Source organism: Ictidomys tridecemlineatus, unplaced genomic scaffold, assembly GCF_052094955.1.
Source record: "Ictidomys tridecemlineatus isolate mIctTri1 unplaced genomic scaffold, mIctTri1.hap1 Scaffold_95, whole genome shotgun sequence".
Lineage (NCBI taxonomy): Eukaryota > Metazoa > Chordata > Mammalia > Rodentia > Sciuridae > Ictidomys > Ictidomys tridecemlineatus.
The window spans coordinates 755,257-774,975 of NW_027526166.1; the positions used below are offsets into that span (position 1 = coordinate 755,257).

Below are 19,719 nucleotides of genomic sequence, written 5' to 3' on the forward strand. Positions count from 1 at the left end.
CTGATTTAAACTTTACATAGTGTATACATGCATCAAAATGTCATGTTACCTAATTCAATAATTATAATGTTTGTTTCTATGTACTAGTTAAAAAATAAATTTAATTAGAAAAGCTTTAAAGAAAAGCATAGAGAATAGTATAATGAACCCACAGGCCATCACACAACTTAACAGTAATTCCTTGATAGCCAATATCAGTGAGTTTTTTAAATTTGTTCTAATTGGTTATACATGATAGCAGAATGCATTTCAATTCATTGTATATAAATGGAACAAAACTTTTCCTAGTTGTACACAACACGTGTAGTCCTATATGTACCTCGGGTAATGAGGTTCATCTCATTCCACCATCTTTCCTATCCCTCTGCCCCCTCACCTGTCCTACCTCCCCTTTGCCCAAAGTTCCTCCATTCTTTCTATGCCCCTTACCACCCACCTCACCCCCATTATGGGTCAGCATCCACTTTCAGAGAGAACATACAGCTTTTGGTTTTGGGGATTGGCTTACTTCCCTTAACCTGATATTCCCATTCACCCGCAGATGCCATAATTTTTTTCTCTTTTAATGCTATAAGTAATATTCCATTTCATATATGTACCACAGTTTCTTTATCCATTCATCTGCTGAAGGGTTGGTTCCACAAAACTATGGAATGCTTCACAAATGTGGGTGTCATCCTTGCTCGGGGACTATGCTAATTTTTTCTGTATTGTTCCAATTTTAGTATATGTGCTGCCAAAGCAAGCACACTCTGACTTTTAACAAATGTAGATACCCAGGTAAAAACTACCATAATCAAGATATAGAACAGTTTTTTTTTTCACTAGAAAAGGGGTTTCCTTGGGATCCTTCCCAGTGAGTGCCTTCACCACCTGTTCCAGGGAACCATTGATAACTTTTTTTTTAAACTATAGATTCATTTTTCCTACAGTACTGTTTCATATATATGCCACTATAAGTGGACTCATATCTAGGAGTGCAATTGCCTCCTACATTTAATGTATGTTTTTGTCTTATGTGATACTGTCAAGCCATGCTAAAAAATGACCACAATCATTTTATACTTCCACCAGCAATTTAGGAGACTTCCACTTGACTTCATCTTCACTAGCACTTGGGCCATTCTAGTGGGTATGTCTTTGTGAGTTTATTTCCTGATAATTAATGATATTGAGTGAACTTTTTTTTTCTTTTGAGATAGGGTCTCACTAACTTCCTTAGGCCCTTGATAAGTTGCCAGCCTCACACTTGGGATCTTCTTGCCTCAACCTGGGATTGATTGCTGGGATTACAGATATGTGTCATGATGCCAGGATCAAATACTTCTTCATGAGCTTGTTGACCATACTGTTTTTGTACGTCAACTCTCTCTGGCTAGCTGGAATCCAGACTTCTCCCAGCTCAGTGCCAACTGTGGGATTGGTTAGCTTATAGTTGTTCTTGGCCCTCACAGGTACTGCTTAGAATGTAGCCCCAAACTGAAGACCACCTCCATGCAGATTTCTGGAACTCTTTTTCTTTGTGGCTCCCATGTTTCTGGTAGTTTTCTCTACATATTTTTGGCTGCTTAATCTCCTGGAACTCTGGTCTCTCTCTCCTCAGTGAGACTGTTGTGCCCCATTTGTGTTCCCATTTTCAAACTGAGGTCTAGAGGGTGCCTCCAGGTAGAATGCTCACCTATTTGTTCTCCTGCTCTTAGGGGTGACAGTTGCATGTTCCTTGTGGCTTTCTATCTGAAAAATAGCTCTTTAAAAATCTTTTTTGACTGGGCATGATGGCACATGCCTTAATCCTAGTGGCTCGGGAGGCTGAAACAGGAGGATCACAAGTTCAAAGCCAAAAGTGAGGTGCTAAGTAACTCAGTGAGACCCTGTCTCTAAATAAAATACAAAATGGGGCTGAGACTGGGGATGTGGCTCAGTGATCAAGTGCTCCTGAGTTCAATCCCTGGTACCAATATATATATTCCAACTTTCTGGTTGCGTTCAGTGGGAGAACAAGTCTCATATAAGTTACTCTCTATTGATTTCTCCTTTTGTTGTAACTTTTTGCAATAATTGAAAAAAATATGTTTGTGGGACTTCTAGGATATATTGTAGTTTGGGTGAATAAATGACATCCCCCTGGTACAACAATTTAACCTGTTTTCTCTATTGCCTTTTTTTTTTTTGGTGGTGCTGGGGATTGAACCTCGGGCTCCATGCATTCTAGGCAAGTGCTGAGCTAACAACCTCAGCCTCTCTCTGTTGCTTTATATTTCTTGGAAATTGGTAGTCAGGTTTAGGTTCAATTCTGTTTCTTATGAAAATTTAATAGGAAATATTGCATTGACATCTGCATGTCCTCTCCTTTGATGTTGACTACTAGTCAACAGTGACCTTGGTGAGATTTGCTAATATATTACAGATTGCAAAATAGCAATGGTCTGAATTGCTGGGATTTTTCTTTCTTCATTTAAAGGCTGGGATGCCTATACAAATAAAAATTTATGATTGATTATTCTTTCTTTTTTTTGGTACTGGGGATTAAACTCAGGGGCACTTGGCTAGTGAGCCATATCCTCAGCCCTATTTTGTATTTTATTTATATACAGGGTCTCACTGAGTTGCTTTAGCAATTCACTTTTGCTGAGGCTGACTTTGAACTTGCTATCTTCCTCCTCAGCCTCCCAAGCTACTGGGATTGCAAGTGTGTGCCACAGCGCCTGGCTATGATTGATTATTCTTTACACAGATATTCGGTTTGTATAGTTAAGGCAGGAGATAAACATTTGATTCCTTTTCTTCATTTAAACACTTTTCAGAATAGTAAGGTATTATTCTAGCATTATCAAATGATACCCAAAGGGGCTTTTGAAATCTTTTTAACTTTTATTTAAGAGTCAATATGATGTCATGCATTTAAAAATATTTGGTGTGTTTAATCCAGTTAGGAATAGTAATTGTTCTTATCTGATGCTCAATTTCTCCCCCTTTTGCCTTGTAGAAGCCTCTTTATCTTGGCTCCTGGGACCCTTTGCCACCACCTAGTGGTCATTGTTACCTGTTTCCCTTGCTTTTGAACTATGAGATGTTCCAAGTTCATCTTAAACATTCCCTGTCCAGACCTTGAAGGAACTACTTCTCTAAAAGAACTTTGGTTTCTTTCAATAGGAAATGATATTTAGAGGCTACATTCCAAGTACTAGGATTGCTTATTGCTCAAATTGACTGTCATTTGTAAGCCTTTTTAGTGAACAAAGCTCAGAAATATGTGGGGATTTTTGATCATGTCATTTAGATAATTAACATGAAAATTCAGGATGTTAGAGAGATTTTACTTCACTTCATCTATCTTAGATTTGTGTTTTCTTTCTCTGATGTTGGAGTTCCAGTTTTCAATGACATAAATATAATTGTTTACAGTCTTGTGCCACTTAATGACATTTTGGTCATTAGTGCATAATAATGGAGCTAAAAAAATCTTGACACCTAGTATTTTTAATCTTTTTTGTGTTTTGATATGTTTAGATATATAAACATTTACAATGTTACAATTGTCTACAGAATTCAGTATAATAATATCTTATAGGTTTTTATCCCCAAAGCGATGATATATCATATATGAATACCTACGTGTGGAAATGGCTATATTTTCTAGGTTTGTATAAGTATACTCAATGATGTTTACACACTGAAATTGCCTAAGATGTGTTTCTCAGAATTTATTCCCATTATTAAGCAACACACGACTATATTTATGTTGTTTAAAATACTTTCAGGAATGTATTCCTGAAATGAGATGAAATTCTCTTGTCTTTAAGCTATATCCCACTAAGGTATGTTTGAAATAATTCATTTCTGTGGTTTGTCACCAACATGATATCACAGGTTGTTTTATTTTTGCTTTCAATATTTAGGTGTTAATTTTTAAAGATTTTTTTATTTATTTTACAATTATTTAAATATTTAGAAGAGCCAAAGTTAATTTGTGAAAATAAGTTGTTTCTGTTTTCTGGTACTGGTGATTGAACCCAGGGCTCCTATCCACTGAGCCACATACCTAGGCTCTTTATTTTTTATTTAGAGATAGTTCTCACTAAGTTGCGTAGGGACTTGCTAAGTTGCTGAGGCTAGCTTTGAACTTGTGATTCTCCTGCCTGATTTTGAAAGAACTCTAGCTTTTGTCCCAGTTCTGTCTACCCTGATATTACTCTCTTTTATAATTAACTTTTAAAATTTATTTCATTATGCATTCTGCTATTAAAAAAATAAGCAAATGAGAAAAGGGATATGCAGCTCAGTGGTAGAACACTTGCCTACCACACATGAGGCCATGTGTTCAATCCCCAGCACCATAAAAAGAAAAAGAAAATCAAATGATTTTTACATCTAGCTATGATAGCTTTATATAGGTACTGGCTTTACCTTCCCAACTGAAACAACTAAAATAAATATGAAAAAAACCACAAACATATAAAATTTTAAGATCCAGTAACATTGAAGATCAAGCAACAAAGAATGATTCTGGAAACATAAAGAACAAATGCTATGAGCTCTTTAGTTGCCCCAGCTTTTACTGTTAAGAGATTCCCAAGCCATGACAAAGAAGGGGAAGTCAGGCAGAACCAGAGGATACCATGAATTGAGAGATGGTGCTGAGATTCCAGGAAAACCAAAGTGACTAGAATTCACAGGGTGGAGTACCAAAAGAAGGTTGCTACATTGAGAGACAATTCTGGAAATCTGTGAAAGGCTCTCTGAGTGTTCAGCAGGGTATTGATCTGCACATAAGTGTGATGAAACTGCTTAGCAAGTCAGAGAAACCATCTTAAGTGATTAGAAGGAACAGGTCTTAACACAGGGACCAGAATAGCACCTGGAAAAAACTATCTAAGGAAGTTGGGTAGAATAATCAGAAGGGTGTTACCTCGGACTGACTATTACAATTTATGTCATACCTAACAAATATTCAGACCCAAGAGAATCAAATTGTTTCCAGTAATTTAATTGTATACGAAATATTAAGAATAGTAATTCGTAATGTATGGCATCGAATCAAAGCTTACCAGGCATGCAAAGAAGCAAGAAAAATACAATCCACAATGATGAGGAGAAGAATCATCCAATCAAAGCCAACTGAGAACTATCGGAGATGTTAGAATGAGGTAATGGCATTTTTTAAAAAGTCATTACTACTATATTTCGTGTGTTAAAAAGGTAAAAAGAGATATAGAAGATATATTTTAAGAAAATCAGACTTCTAGAGTTGAAAATATATGATAAACACAGTGGATGGGATTAATGCCAGAATAAGCATTGTGATGAAATTGTTAGTGAACTTGAGGACATAGCAGGAGAAGTACCCCAAATGAAACAGGGAAAATTTCTTCTGTTAAAGAAAAGTGAACCAGAGCATCAGTGAGCTGTGGGACAGTTTCAAGTTGAGCTATGAGAGGTATTCAGAAAAATATTTTAAGAAATGATGGCCAAAAATTTGTGAAAACTGTACATCTGCAGATCCAAGATATTAAATGGGACTACAGTACAAAAAGCATGAATAAAGCTATATCAAGGTATATTATATCATAAATAAATTGCTCAAAACCAGTGATAAAGAGCAATCTTAGCAGTTAGAGAAGACATTTATGTAGAGAAGAACTAAGGATGACATCAGATTTCTTGTCAGAAATTAGGCATAAGAGAATATAGTGGAGTGATACCTTTAATATATTTGAAGAGTAATAATGTTGGCCGATAATATCATGCCCAGTGAAATATCTTTCTAAAATGAAGACTTGTACTGACATACAAGCTGAAAGAATTCACCTACACTTGCACCAAGACAGCAGATGGAAATAATGGAATAAAGGAGTAAAGAACACTGAAAATGGTGACTGTGTGCATAAATATTTAAAATAATTTTTCTTATTTGAACATTTTAAAAAGTCATTGACTGTTTAAAGACAAATATCAGTGTAGTATGGGACTTAGAAAACATGTAAAGTAAAATACATGACAACAGTATAAATCTCAGAAGGGTAGTAACTATTGTAACGTTCTTATTGAATATGTGAAGTAATATAGTATCATCTGAAGGTAGATTGTGACAAATTAAAGATGTATATTCTAAACCCTGAAGCACTAAGATTAGAAAACAGAGTTATAGCTTAATAAGCCAATAGAGGAATCACTAAAAATACCGATAGTGGTATTTCTGCAAAAGAAGACAGAAAGAAAAGAAAAAGAACAAAGAACAGAAGGAACAAATAGAAGATTATATTAAGCTTACACCTATGCACGGCAGTAATCCTATTAAGTGGAAAGTATCTAAATACATCAGTTAAAAACAGAGATTGTCATATTGCCTAAAGAAGCAAGACCCAAATAGATGTCTAAGGGAATAACACTGTAAAGACACAAAGAAAGACACAAAGAAGTCAAAATTAAAATGATTGAACAAGGTATCTCATGTTAAACACTAGTCAAAGGAAATCTGGAGTAGCTACATTAAACCAAAAGAGGTTGTGGGGCAAAATATATCATCAGGACTAAAGAAAGTTATTTCCTAATGATAAACGAATCAGTCAAGATTATATAATAAACCTAAATGCTTGTACTTTTAATATTAGAACTTCAAAATACATGAAGTATCAAAATTGATAGAATTATGAGGAAAATGATGAATCCTATAGATTACATTTAGAGATTTCAATATCCTCTCCTCAGCAATTGGCAGAAAATGAAAAATAAAAGTAAGGTTGTAGAAAGTGTGAATGACATAATCAATCCATCCATTTGAAATTAATTGACATTTATAGAAAACCCCCAAGGAGCTTAGTGCACATGGAACATTTACCAAGATAAACTATATTCTGGATCTTAAAAAAATTATCAGTAAATATAAAAGTATTCAAAGTCAAGCAAAGCTTATTCTCTGAACACAATAAAATGAGAAATCAATAATGGAAAAATCTGGAAAATTCTCAAATATTTGAAAACTTAAGTGCCAGGCTGCTATCTGCTATCTATCTATATCTATATGTATATCTGTATCTATCTATCATATATATATATATATATATATATATATATATATATATATATATATATATATATATTTGGTATAAATGGACAACACAGTACATTTATTTTTTATGTGGTGTTGGGGATCGAACCCAGTGCCTCACACATGTGAGGCAAGCACTTTACCACTGAGCTACAACCTTAGCCCCCACTGCTAAATAATTTTTGAGTCAAATAAATCAGAGAAGAAATTCATATTTTGAGTTGAATAAAACTGAAAACAACATATCCATTTGTGCAATGTCACTAAAGTGTTATTGGAAAATTTATAGCACTACCAGGCCCAAGATAGCTTTATTAAAAAATAAGTCTCCAGTCATTGACTTAGTTCCTACTATGAGAAACTAGAAAAGGAAAAATAAGTTAATCTCCAAGTAAGCAAGAAAAAAAGATATAATAAAGACCATAAGTCAGTAAAATTTTAAAAAAGGGAAAATAAGAGAAAATCAATGAAACCCAAAGCTAGTTCTTTAAGATGAATAAAATTGATCAACATCTAGTGAGGGAAATAAAAGAGGAGACACGGGTTACCAATATTCGCAATCAGAGAAGGGATATCACTACAGATTTCACAGATACTAGACTGATAATGGGGATATTATGAACAGTTTATGTTAATTAACTTGACAATTTAGATGAAATGAAGAAATTCTATTTAAGCCACAAATTGCAAAAGTTCACTCAAGAAAAACAGACAATTTCATAAACCTTGTTGACTATTAAAGAAATTGAAGGTATAGGTAAAAACCTTTCTACAAAGAAAAAAATATAAGACCAAGATAGCTTTATTGGTGATCCAATTAAACCTGTAAGGAAGAAATGATACTAATTCCTAATAGTAGTAGTAATACTAAACCCTTGTAGAATATTAAAGCAAGGAAATAGTTCTCCTATGAATCCAGTGTTATCACTACACCAAACCAAGACAAAGATATAATAAGAAAAGAAAACCACATACCTCTCATGGGATCTCCAATGACTCTGTACAGAAATTCTAAACAAAAATTTAAGTCAAATACAACAATATGTAAAAGGAAAATACATCATAGACAAAAACTAGACGGATGATGGGGATTTATGTCAAGAATCCAAAATTTATTTAACATTTGAAAATCAATGAAATTTACCACATTGATGTACCTAAAAGCACAATCTTTGTGTTTAGCTCGAGAGATACAAAACAAGCATTTAAAAAATATAGCAGAGAGGGGAAATGTTGGGGAGTAATATTGGCCAAATTATATTGTTATTTTGTGTGCATGTACAAGTGGGTGACAATAAATCGCATCAACATGTTAAAAAAATCAGCCCTGATTATTATTTTAAAAAAATTTTTAGATGTTGATTAACTTTTATTTTATTCACTTATTTATATGCGGTGCTGAGATTTGAACCCATTGCCTCACACATGCTAGGCAAGTGCTCTACCACTGAGTATCAACCCCAGCCCCTCAGCATTGATTATTGATGTAGAAAAACAAACAACAAACTAGGAATAGAAGGGAGCTTAAAACATCCTCTGAAAAAATGCAGCTAACCTCATACTTAATGGTTGATAATTGAATACTTTTCCCCAAGATCAGAAACCAAACAGAGATGTCTACTCTCATTACATCTATTCAGCATTGTACTGGGGTGCAGTAAGGAAATAGCTAGTATACTAAGGCAAGAAAAAGAAATAAAATGCACTCAGATTGGAAAGGAAGAAATAAAATTCTCTTTCTTTTCAGATAACATGAATATATATAGATACAATCTGGTATGATCTAGAAAAAAGCTATTGTAAGGTTGACAGATAAAATTTACATCTAAAAGCAATTATATTTTCTATATACTAACAATGAATAATTAGAAATTGAAATTTTAAAGATTTCCATGTACAATAGAATAAAAATATGAAGTATTTAAACATAAACGTGGCAAAAACTAAAATGTATATATTAAAAACTATAAAATATTGCTGATAGAATTTAAAGAGAACCTAAATGGAGAGATATACCTAATTTATGAGTCAGAAGACTAAGGTGTCCATTCATCCCAGTTTAATCACCAGAGTCAACATTATTCCAATCAAAATCCCTGCAGAGTTTTGTAGAAAATGACAAGCTGATTGCAACGTGGCTTCAAGACTTAATCTAGGGCTGGGGATGTAGCTCAGTGGTAGAGGACTTGCCTAGCATATGCAAGGTCCTGTGTTCAATCCCTAGTACCATACGAAGAGGAAAAAAAATATTCTAAAGCTACAGTAATCAGGATTGCAGACAAAACATATTGAAACAGAGCCAAGAATTCAGAGATAGATACACAATATATATGGCAACAGTCATTGACAAAGATGGAAAGACAAGTAGAGAATGGAAAGTTTTTTCAGCAAATGGTACTGAAATTACTGCATATTTATATGCAAAATATTGATCCATGCCTTGCATTAGACACCTGAATTAACTCACAGACTTAAATATTAAACTCAAAACTACAAAACCTCTAGGAAAAAAAATAAGAGAAAAATTTTTGTTGAACTTAGGTTTGGCAAAGATTTCTTAAATTTGACAACAAAAGCATTAAAAAGGATTTGACAATGTGGGATTCATCAAACTAAAACCTCTGTAATTCAAAATACTCTTTGAAGTCAATGAAATAGACAAAACACAAGCTGGGAGGAAATTACTCTAAAGCATTTATCAAGACTTGCATCAAGGATATATGAAGAACTCTTAGAACGCATTAGAAAAAAATATAGTCCTGTAAAATAACACTTCATCAAAGAAGATAAACAGATAGTAAATACATTAAAAATGCTTGACATAATTATCAGGGAAATGCAATTTTGAAGCATAAGAGTTACCACTACACACTTATTAAATATCTAATATTAAAGACAATTGTGCTGAGTGGTTGGAGAAGAGATGGAGGAACTGGATGGGTACACATCTGGTGGGGATATAAAGTGGTAAAATCACCTTCTTAAAAAGGTAAACATACACCAGTCATATCCAACCATTCTTTTCCAAAGAAAAGATAAGTTATAAAGCAATAGGAGGAATTTTATATCAGTGTTCTTGGCTATTTTATTTGTAAAAGCCCCAAACTGGAAAAAAATCCAAATGTCTATCAATAGATGATAGACAAATTGTGGTATGTACATGTAATGAAATGCTACTCAGCAATAAAAATAGATGATAGATAAACTGATGTAGATGAATCTCAAATTATGCTGAATAAGAGAAGCCATAGAAAATACAATATATTATCCCATATACATAAAACTTGAGGAATACAAAGCAATCTATTTAGATAAGACATTTTGCTGGAGGAATGGGAAAGTGGGGGGCAAGAAAGAAGGGTGACAAAGGGCAAAATTACCTAGAGAATGAGAATATTTTTGGAAGTAAAGGATGTGTATATTATCTTGATTATAATGGTGATTTCATAATTTCATGTTAAAATTCATCAAATTGCACACTTTAAATACATGTAATTTATTGCATGTCAGTTTTACCTCAAAGCTATAAGAAATAATATATTCATCTTTTTTCACTTTCTAAGATACAAATAGTATTCTATAAATATTTTTCTCTACTTCATTTTTAAAAAATGTATTCCGGAAACCAGCTCTTAGCAGTATTTAAAATTATTTTCTTTCTTCTTTGGTTTATTCAACAACTTTCATTGATGACGGTTGTTTCAGCCTTTTGTGACCATCTTGTATTGTTATAATTAATGCTTGAATAACATAGTTTTGTAAATACAAGTTTTAAACATTTGTTGTTGTATTCCCAGTATCTTTAGAAATTAGGGCTGGTGGACTATAGCTCAGCAGTAGAGCACTTGCCCAAGATACCCTTCCCCAGCACTGAAAAAGTTAAAAAAAAAAGTGGGATTGTTGAGTTAATAGGTAAATATATAAGCAGTTTTGGGAGATGTTGCCAAATCTCATTCATAAGGGTTGTATCATTTTGTATACTTATTAGCAGTGTCTGAGAATTTGTATTCCCCCACATTCTCTCACCTACTGATTATGTTGTCAAACGTTTGGATCTTGCCAATGCAAGTGAGAAATGGTGTCTTGGTGTGGTTTAATTTGTATTTTGTTCATTATGAGCTAAGCAGAGCATGTTTCCATATGTTATAGCTATTTGCATTTCTTTTCCTGAGATCTGTTTATTTCTTCAGCCCATTTTTGTATAGGTTTGCTGGCCATTTTATTTATAATGTTCTTTATATTTCAGGAACATGATTCTTTGGACAATAATATGTTGCAAATATTTTTTCTCAGTTTGTCATTGTCAAACTGTGTGTGTGTGTGTGTGTGTGTGTGTGTGTGTGTAGCAGGTTTAGATACAGCCAGGAAAGATTTTTTTCAATGAGGCAGGTTTTGCCCACTCATAATACATAGAAAATTTCACTTAATATTTTCTAGTACTTGTTTATTTTCTATTTTTACATTCATGTTTCTTATCCATTTGTAGTTTATCTTTTGAATAAGTAGAGAAAAATCCAATTTTATAATTTTCCATGTGGTAACGCTACTTATTAGAAAGTCTATTTTCCCCAAACTAACTTTTATTGTACCCCAAATGTCCAGTTGGTTCTGTTTCTGGATTCTCTATTCTGTCCCACAATCTCTATGTATTCCTGGGCTTGGACGAGGGTACATGAATTAATTATATAGTCTGCCCTCCCTGTACCCTTCATTGCTCTTCTTTTTCAGTGCTTTCCTGCTTATTCTTGTTCTTTTGAATTGACTATATTCAACTTGACGACAGATTTTTAAAGATCCACAGATGTTCATTTCCTCCCCAAGTTAAATGTCCCCAGTTTCTTCAATTTTTAGCACGTGCTTTTTGGGCTATTCATGATTCTGTTCTTTTCCACAAGTCATGCAACCCTAAAATGTGGCATCCAGAAATGAAGCCACCAGCGTGGGGTGATAATGACATGATTCCTTAGGGTTAGGCTTTTTTAAAAAGAGTGTCATCCACAATTGGAGAAAGTAACAGGACTAGAGTGAGCAGGGAAGGAAAGCCCAGTCCGAGCAGTAGTCCTTTAGAAGGGAGCAGGAGAAGCTTCTCCTCTTCTGTCTGCACTTTTGGGGGCAGGTAGGTACCTGGTGTCTCAACACATTGACAAAAGGGTTTTGCTCTGGGAGGGGCTGGGAGGCCTGACTTTCTCCTTTTTCCTAGTCTCTGCCTATAATCCCCTTCTGCTAGTTTCCCTGGCTTCCTCCAGGGCCTTCTAAATCGCCGGTCCTCTCCAAGTTCCGGGGACAGGTGAGCCTCTTTCCTTCTGGAGTCCTTTCATTTGGACTCTTCCACTTGGCTCTACTGGCGCTGTCCCCCGCTGGGCTCCGCAGTTGGTTCTTCCCGCTCCCCGCCACGCCCCTCAGCATCCTCTGTCTGCTCACTGCAGTCCACCCAGGGGCTTCCTCTGATGACTGGTTTTACGTGCCTTGGGCGGAAAGCGCCTGTGGTGGAGGAAGGCAAAGTTCACTCCCAGTACCCGCCCCCTGCGCTGGGTCCTACTGAAGTAGGAAACGGTGAAAGAGAGGGTCCTGTGCTGTTCTGCAGGGAAGCGTCGCTTCCACTCAGCCGTCCCTACACCATGGACTCAGTACCTGCCACTGTGCCTTCTGTCACTGTTTCCCTGGGGGACCCAGAGCTCCTGGGACCCCTGTCAGGTGGCTGAGTTCTGGCGGAGTGGGTGCACTGACTGTCGTGGCGACGGAGAAATGGAGTGTGTCAGGCCCAAGGCAGGCAGGACGTGACTGTATGGTTAAGCGAGGCTGGTGAGAGTGTACTTGAGCTCTCCCCACTTGCACTTTTTTTTTGACGGAATAGAGGTGACAACCTCATGGTATGTTCTGAAATGCAGCCAACAATCCAAACAGCTAATGTTACTACAGGTCTTTTCCCTAAGGAGACTGCTGGGGAATTGGGCCCAAGTGACAGTTATCTCGTATTACGTGTAGAGGGCGGTGAAAACAGGGAAGAGTTGGCAGGTGTTTACTGCACTGCCTTTGAGCAACCATTTAAAATTAGGCTCTGAATTTTATAGAAGGATGTTAAATTCAGAGAAGTTTATCCAAGCCAGTTTTCAAGAGTTGTCTGAAATTATATGTCACGTATCTGTATATAAGAGTGGAATGGAAGTAAGATTTAAAATCTTATACATATATCGTCATTGTTTTTATTTGTTGCCATAAAATTAATTAGTTCTTTCATGTATTTAAGTTTTGTCTTAAATGAATATTTTAAATTATAAAAACCAGGTTATCTAAGAGAAAAGAATGATCCAGAGGGATTCTAGCCAGGTGTTAGACTATGTGATGATATAGGGCCTGTTACAAACTGGAAATGTATGCTCAATTTAAAGTATTTAGATTCGGGCTGGGGTTGTGGTTCAGTAGAGCGCTTGCCTAGCATACATGAGGCACTGGGTTCGATCCTCAGCACCATATAAAAACAAAACAATGTGTCCACCCTAAAACTAAAGATACATAAATAAATATTTTTAAAAAGTATTTAGATTCATTATACTTGAAAACACTGGAAGCGAACAAAAAATATGAGACTGCCAGTATCCTCTCTCTTGAAGAAGCTATTGGAAAATATTGAGGAGGTGGATTTCTGATGAGGAAGTTGGTTTAGAATTGCCATGATTCTTTGTGACTGTTTTGTTATAAATTTAAGGTTTCCCATTTCTTCTAATTTGTCTGTTTAAGCTGTTTACTACATTGCCTGATGATACTCAACCTGGGCCTGATTTTTATGGACTACCATGGAAGCCTGTAGTATTCGCTGTTTTCTTTGGGATTGTATCCTTTGTCATTTTCTCTTGGAGAACTGCTCTTGTGAGTAAATTAACTTACTTATACCTTAGCACATAAGCACAAGGATTATTTTATATAGTCACTGCCCCCCCTTTTTTTCTTTTTCAATTGCTAAAACACAAAATAGTGGTTTAAGTCAAACTAACATTATAAAATAATTTAGTGTGGGTGCAGTTGGTAGAACTGGTAATTCTTACAGCCATCCTGACCAGTAGTTTCATATGTATCAGAAGTCTTAAAAGTGGGATAAAAGATGGGATAGGTTAGATAAATATCCTTTTATGTAGCATATATGTCTAGTAATCTATCTTAAAGAAATAACTATGCTTTGAAGATTTTGGTAATGTTTTTCAATGGAACAGTGTATTAGATTGAAGACTTAGCACAACATAATTCATTTAGGGGTTATTGTATGTTCGATTAGTGGAATAGTAGGCAGATTTATTTATTTCAAAGCTTTGAGGTACAGAAAATGCTCACAATTAAATGTGAAGTGGGAAAAAAAAGCAGAAACTAAGATTTAAATGTCGATGAACTGTATGTTAATATAAACATACAAACAGGGGGAAATGCTGCAAAGAAATACAGTAAAGTGAGAAAAAGGAGATGATATAATTTTTCCAGTCTTTTATATAAATTTTTCCCAGATTTTATGATTTGATCATATGTACAGAAAATACCTTTTTATTTGGAAGTATAGATTATGTGTTGTCCAAAAATCCATTAAATGTTTTGTTCATTAAGGTTTTTTTTTTTCCTGAGCAGAATTAGTCTATCTCTGTGTATGTGTGTACATATATGTATAAGTGTGTGTGTGTGTGTGTGTGTGTGTGTGTGTATATGTGTATATATATATGTGTATATATATATGCGCTTATACATACTTATGTTTGTACTGTAGGTATATATATGCGCTTATACATACTTATGTTTGTACTGTAGGTCATTCTGTTTCATAGTTATTTAACATAATTGGAAGAAAATTATTTTAGGTAAATGGACTTTGCATATGAAAAGCCTAACAGTTAAAGAGGCCAAAAGCATTGGATACAAATCTTTTCAAATCTGAGTGTTCTTTTTCTGATTTCTTAATTATTTCAGACATATCATTGTTAAGATAAGTTTCCTCTCCTTGTACAATTGAGTGTAAAATCTCTTAAAAAGTATTCCCTTCTTAAATAGAAGAATTGTTTGCCTGGATTCCTGTGAGGAATTTTCTAATCTCAATGAACTTTTTCTCAGCTAAAAGTAAAAAGGAAATAGAAGGATAAAGAGAAGGGAAAAACATGAAAACATTTTATATTTCTCTCTCTTGTTTCTTTCATTTCAAGAACCCTGGTACCTGTTTCTCTTTTCACTAGGTTATGTGGGATGTGGTTCCTAGCTTGTTGCTCCTCAGTTTCAGCATTTGACTTTAAAACTTTAGTCTCCCTACCTTAGATGACTGCTTTTATGCTACTTCCCATTTTCCTCTGTTGTCATTTTGAGTAAAAGGTTAGCAAGGCTATGACATTAAAGAAATGTTCATTTTTTTCTGTGTTGGAGTTTTCTGAATGCAATTTCCTGTTACGAAGATCCCCTGGATGATCCGTGGACACATCTGAATATCCCATCACCATTTATAACATTTGAAAGGACAAGTAATATGCTAAGTTACAAAGAAATTTAGTGATGTTTTAAAAAAATTTCTGCTTAGGTTTTATTATCAGGTAGTTTATTGCTGTTTTTTGGATACGATTGTTTTTGTCCTTTCCAGAATATGTTAATTGTCATTTCTCTTATTGCTTGTGCATGTTCTTCAAGCAGTCTTTCCTTTCAGATTTCTTGCTATATATTTAGTGGTTTGCAGAAATAAGATGATGTAGCCTCTTAGTTTCTAAATTCAGCCAATAGCCAAATTTAAATTGGAGTTCTAAGATGTTTTCTGGTGAGTGAAAGTGGCATATCTTAGTACAAAGATTATGCATTTAATATTGTTTCCTCAGATTTCTTTTGAATAGTCATTATTTCTAGACTTTATCCTGGTTATTTAGAATTGTCAAGTAAATGATTTTGAGTATACACACACACACACACACACACACACACATACACACATCTTTGCTGTGAAATAAGGTACATATCTTAGTGTTTTTATGTCAGAGTCTATTTATGAAATATCACTACCAATTAAATTTAAATGGCTTGTTAACCTTTACTTATTTTTAATCCTATAAATTATTATCCTGAACCAGAATGTTATTAAATTCTCACTTGGTTATGATTCTGACTGTTGTTTTAGGAATGCTGTTTCTATTGAGCAGATGTTTGACATCAAATTTAATCTTTTTTCTCTCTTCTAGGTAAAAGATAGAGTATATCAAGGTAAATTTTTAGGTTTATTAAACTTGTAATAACCCTTTGTATTGGTGTTTGATGTGTGTTTTATGTATGTTAGAAGTAGATACAGTGACTTTTAATGTCTATTATCTTTTTTACCTCCTGAAAATTTTACTATTCCTAGGTTGCTAGCATGGATAATAGAGTAGATGATGATGGTTCCAACTCTGAGATAGGAGATAAAGAGGAGGAACAAATTGTGGATAGGGAGATGATGATAAGTTTTAATTTGGGGCAGATTAACTTTGAATATTGATGTAATGCAGATGTATTACATTTGAAGAGTATTTCTATTTTAATGATTTAATCATGCATTAAGTAATTGAGTAGATAATTTGAAGAATGGTAATGTGAATCAGTATGTTTTCATTTCTGTTTTTTTTGCAAAGAATTAAATGATTCCATTTTCGGAAAAGAAAGTGTTTTGAGAAGGGGGGAATATCAAGCTACAACACTTTACTGTATTTCCCATCTGTGAAATAAGCTTAAATTGAAATATCATTTTGGATGGGAGGGGTTCCTGGGATTGAACTCTGGGGCACTCTACTGAGCCACATCGCCAACCCCCTATATTTAGAGACCAAGTCTCACTTAGTTGCTTAGTGTCTGGCTCTTGCTGAGGCTGGCTTTGAACTTGGAATCCTTCTAGCTCAGCCTCCTGAGCCACTGGGATTACAGGTGTGCACCACTGCACCCAGCAAAATATCATTGTTCTTATATTTTTCTTAAATTCTAATAATTTTTATACTCTTATTGCTAATAAGCATAGATTGCTTTTTAAAAGCATAATAGTTATGCTAAGAAGTATTTCCTCATAGTACCATATAACATGTCTTTGCTTTTAGTAGATTGAGTAATTGAATTTCATTTAGTGATTGTAATAATCTTGTGTATTTCCCCCTTTTAGTCAATGAACAGCAAATTTCCAAAAAGGTGAACAATTTCATGAAAGAAAATGAAGAACTAATGCAGAAATTGTCAAATTATGAACAGAAGGTATAATTATTTTTTTGTTTCTTTCTCCCTTGGTTCTAGCTTGAATCATTCCTACCTGTTTTAATTTAAAAATCATATTTTAAAATTTTTGTTTCATTATTTCCTACAAATCATTCAAATTCTAAACAGTCATATGTATTAAGTACTGCTTTCTTCTGGAAAGGGTCACTTGTTTGGAAGTAACTTGTATGGTAGCACTATAATTTGTGTATCTTAATTCTGAATGCTTTATTTACATAGATGAAGGAATCAAAGAAACAGGTCCAAGAGACCATGAAACAAAATATGATTCTTTCTGATGAAGCAACTAATTATAAGGTAAAAATCCCTTCTTTGGGGGGAATTACATTCTAAACTCAAAAGTAAATGTAATGAGTGAGTAATCTTGACACCTTTTTTTTCCAGGATAAAATGAAGCTTCTTGAAAAAGCTAAAGAACTTCTGGATGAGGGAGCTAAAAGTCTTCATGTTATGTTAGAATCTGAGAGAGAACAGAAAGCTAAGAATCAGGACTTGGTAAGAGTTTTGCTGCTAAGTATTACTGCAATTTGGCTTTTGAAATATTTTGTAAAATTGGTTAAGTTGAACTTAGTCCAGCTGTTAACTAAAGTAAGATTAGGAGTCAAGGAAGTTGAACCCACTTCTGCCCATTTTGTGGAACTTTTAAGTACTGATACAACAACTTAAAAATTTTTTACTTACATATTTCATTTTCAATTTCTATAAGTTTCTGTAATTACATAAAAGTTGCAAAAGATGGTAGAGAGTGTGTTCTGAAATATCCTACCCCCAAGTAAGCTTGATCACCTAGCTGAGGTAGTATTTATCAGATTTCTCCACTGTAAAAATTCTTTCCAATCCTTTTCATATTGTATTCTTTGGAAGTTACCATGCACAGCCCACAGTTAAAGTATGAAGAGTTACAAGCTCAGGATGCAGCTCATGGTAGAGCACTTGCCTAGCATGCATGAGGCCCAGGATTCAATCCCAGGCATTGCAAACAAAGATTGCAGATTTATGTCCACTTCCTTAAGGAGCAAGTATCTTTATAATTTTTTTGGAATTCTTCTGTATGTGAGATTAGTCTATTCTTCCTTAAATTTTATCATTTTTTACTTCAGATAAGAAAATTTTAAAAATGATCTTGGGAAATTTTTTCTCTATCACTAGAAAAAAAATTACTAATTTGAACTGGTTTACTTGAAACAGTAATTAATTAGTTAATTTTCTATGCTTTAAAACATTTTATTTACTTATTGCATTATGATTTTCTATACTTTGAACTTTTTTCTGGTTATTTCATAAACAGTAAGGTTGTGGATGCCATGAAATATTGATGACTTCATTTTCCCTCATCTCTTTCAGTTCTTGATTTTTTGCTTAGTCCAAAGCTGGATCCCCTGCATTTACCTGAAATGTAATGGGATGGCTTGACAAAAATTTTGTTGTGTTTATCTTTTTTAGTATATATATGTATGTGTACATACACACACACACACACACACACACACACACACACATATATCAGTATTTCTACTGAAATCCTAATGCATATTTTGTGTTCTGTTTTCACCTGGCAGATAATGGAAAATAAGAAATCTATAGAGAAGCTTAAAGATGTCATTTCAGTAAATACTTCTGAACTTTCAGAGGTAAAGCTGCCAACTATTGCTAACGGATATTAGTACTACATCTTAGTTTTGTTGCGGACCAAAAATTTGAGGTGTGCTAAAATGTGCAAAAAATGAGAACTATATGATGTCTTGTTTGGGAAAGTATAACTTTGTTTCTTCTTTGGAATTAATTCACTAACTGTAGTGTTTTTCATTAGCTTCAAATTCTCCTTACTGAAGCTAAGATTCGTGAAGAGAAGGTGAAGTTGAAATGCTGTCAGCTTCAGAAAGAAAATACCATGCTTAAGAAGGAGAAAGAGCAGGTAAAGAAAATTTGATGTCATACATAATGTAAACTAGAGAAGTGAATATCATTATCTTGTATCTTTCTTGGATCTGTTTCTGAGGTAAGGAATTTTCATGTAGGACCTTTTCTAGATATGCAAAGTTTAAACAATGCTCCCCAAATTGAGTGCATATATATGGTCTCCATCTGTTTTGGATTTTTGGATTATTGCTTTTCTTATCAAATGTCAATCAGTTATTAACTTGCATAGCCTCAAAGAAACTTTTTAAACCAGAAAATTAAGTATTTTATGATCCTCTTTTGAATAGTTACTGATTCACTGGCCAAGGGAAGATTACATGATAAGGAATCTAAATTTAGGAGACAGTCATATGTGCCCAGCCATTCCTGCTGGAGATAAATTATTTGAATTGGCAGCAATTTTCTGGGGAATGCAATAAACAGGGTCAACTTCCTGATAGCTCTGATGTTCTTACTGCAGCTGTGAGACTTGAGGCCACTCTGCCCTCTTCCTTAACCAAGGTCTCAAC

At 34.3% G+C, this 19,719-nt stretch overlaps 1 non-coding gene and 1 pseudogene across 2 annotated transcripts in view; one reads left to right on the top strand and one right to left on the bottom strand.

Moving 5' to 3' along the window:
• LOC144374912 (transport and Golgi organization protein 1 homolog) overlaps positions 1–19,719 on the top strand; it is a 51,386-nt pseudogene that overhangs the window by 18,522 nt on the left and 13,145 nt on the right. Inside the window, exons 7-13 of the transcript XR_013434155.1 lie at positions 13,787–13,915; positions 16,237–16,258; positions 17,181–17,269; positions 17,510–17,587; positions 17,675–17,785; positions 18,850–18,921; positions 19,101–19,205. The product of XR_013434155.1 is annotated as a transport and Golgi organization protein 1 homolog (transcript). The remainder of the gene's footprint in view (positions 1–13,786; positions 13,916–16,236; positions 16,259–17,180; positions 17,270–17,509; positions 17,588–17,674; positions 17,786–18,849; positions 18,922–19,100; positions 19,206–19,719) is intronic.
• LOC144374919 (U6 spliceosomal RNA) lies at positions 643–749 on the bottom strand. The gene has a single exon (XR_013434158.1). It is a non-coding gene; the product is annotated as a U6 spliceosomal RNA (small nuclear RNA).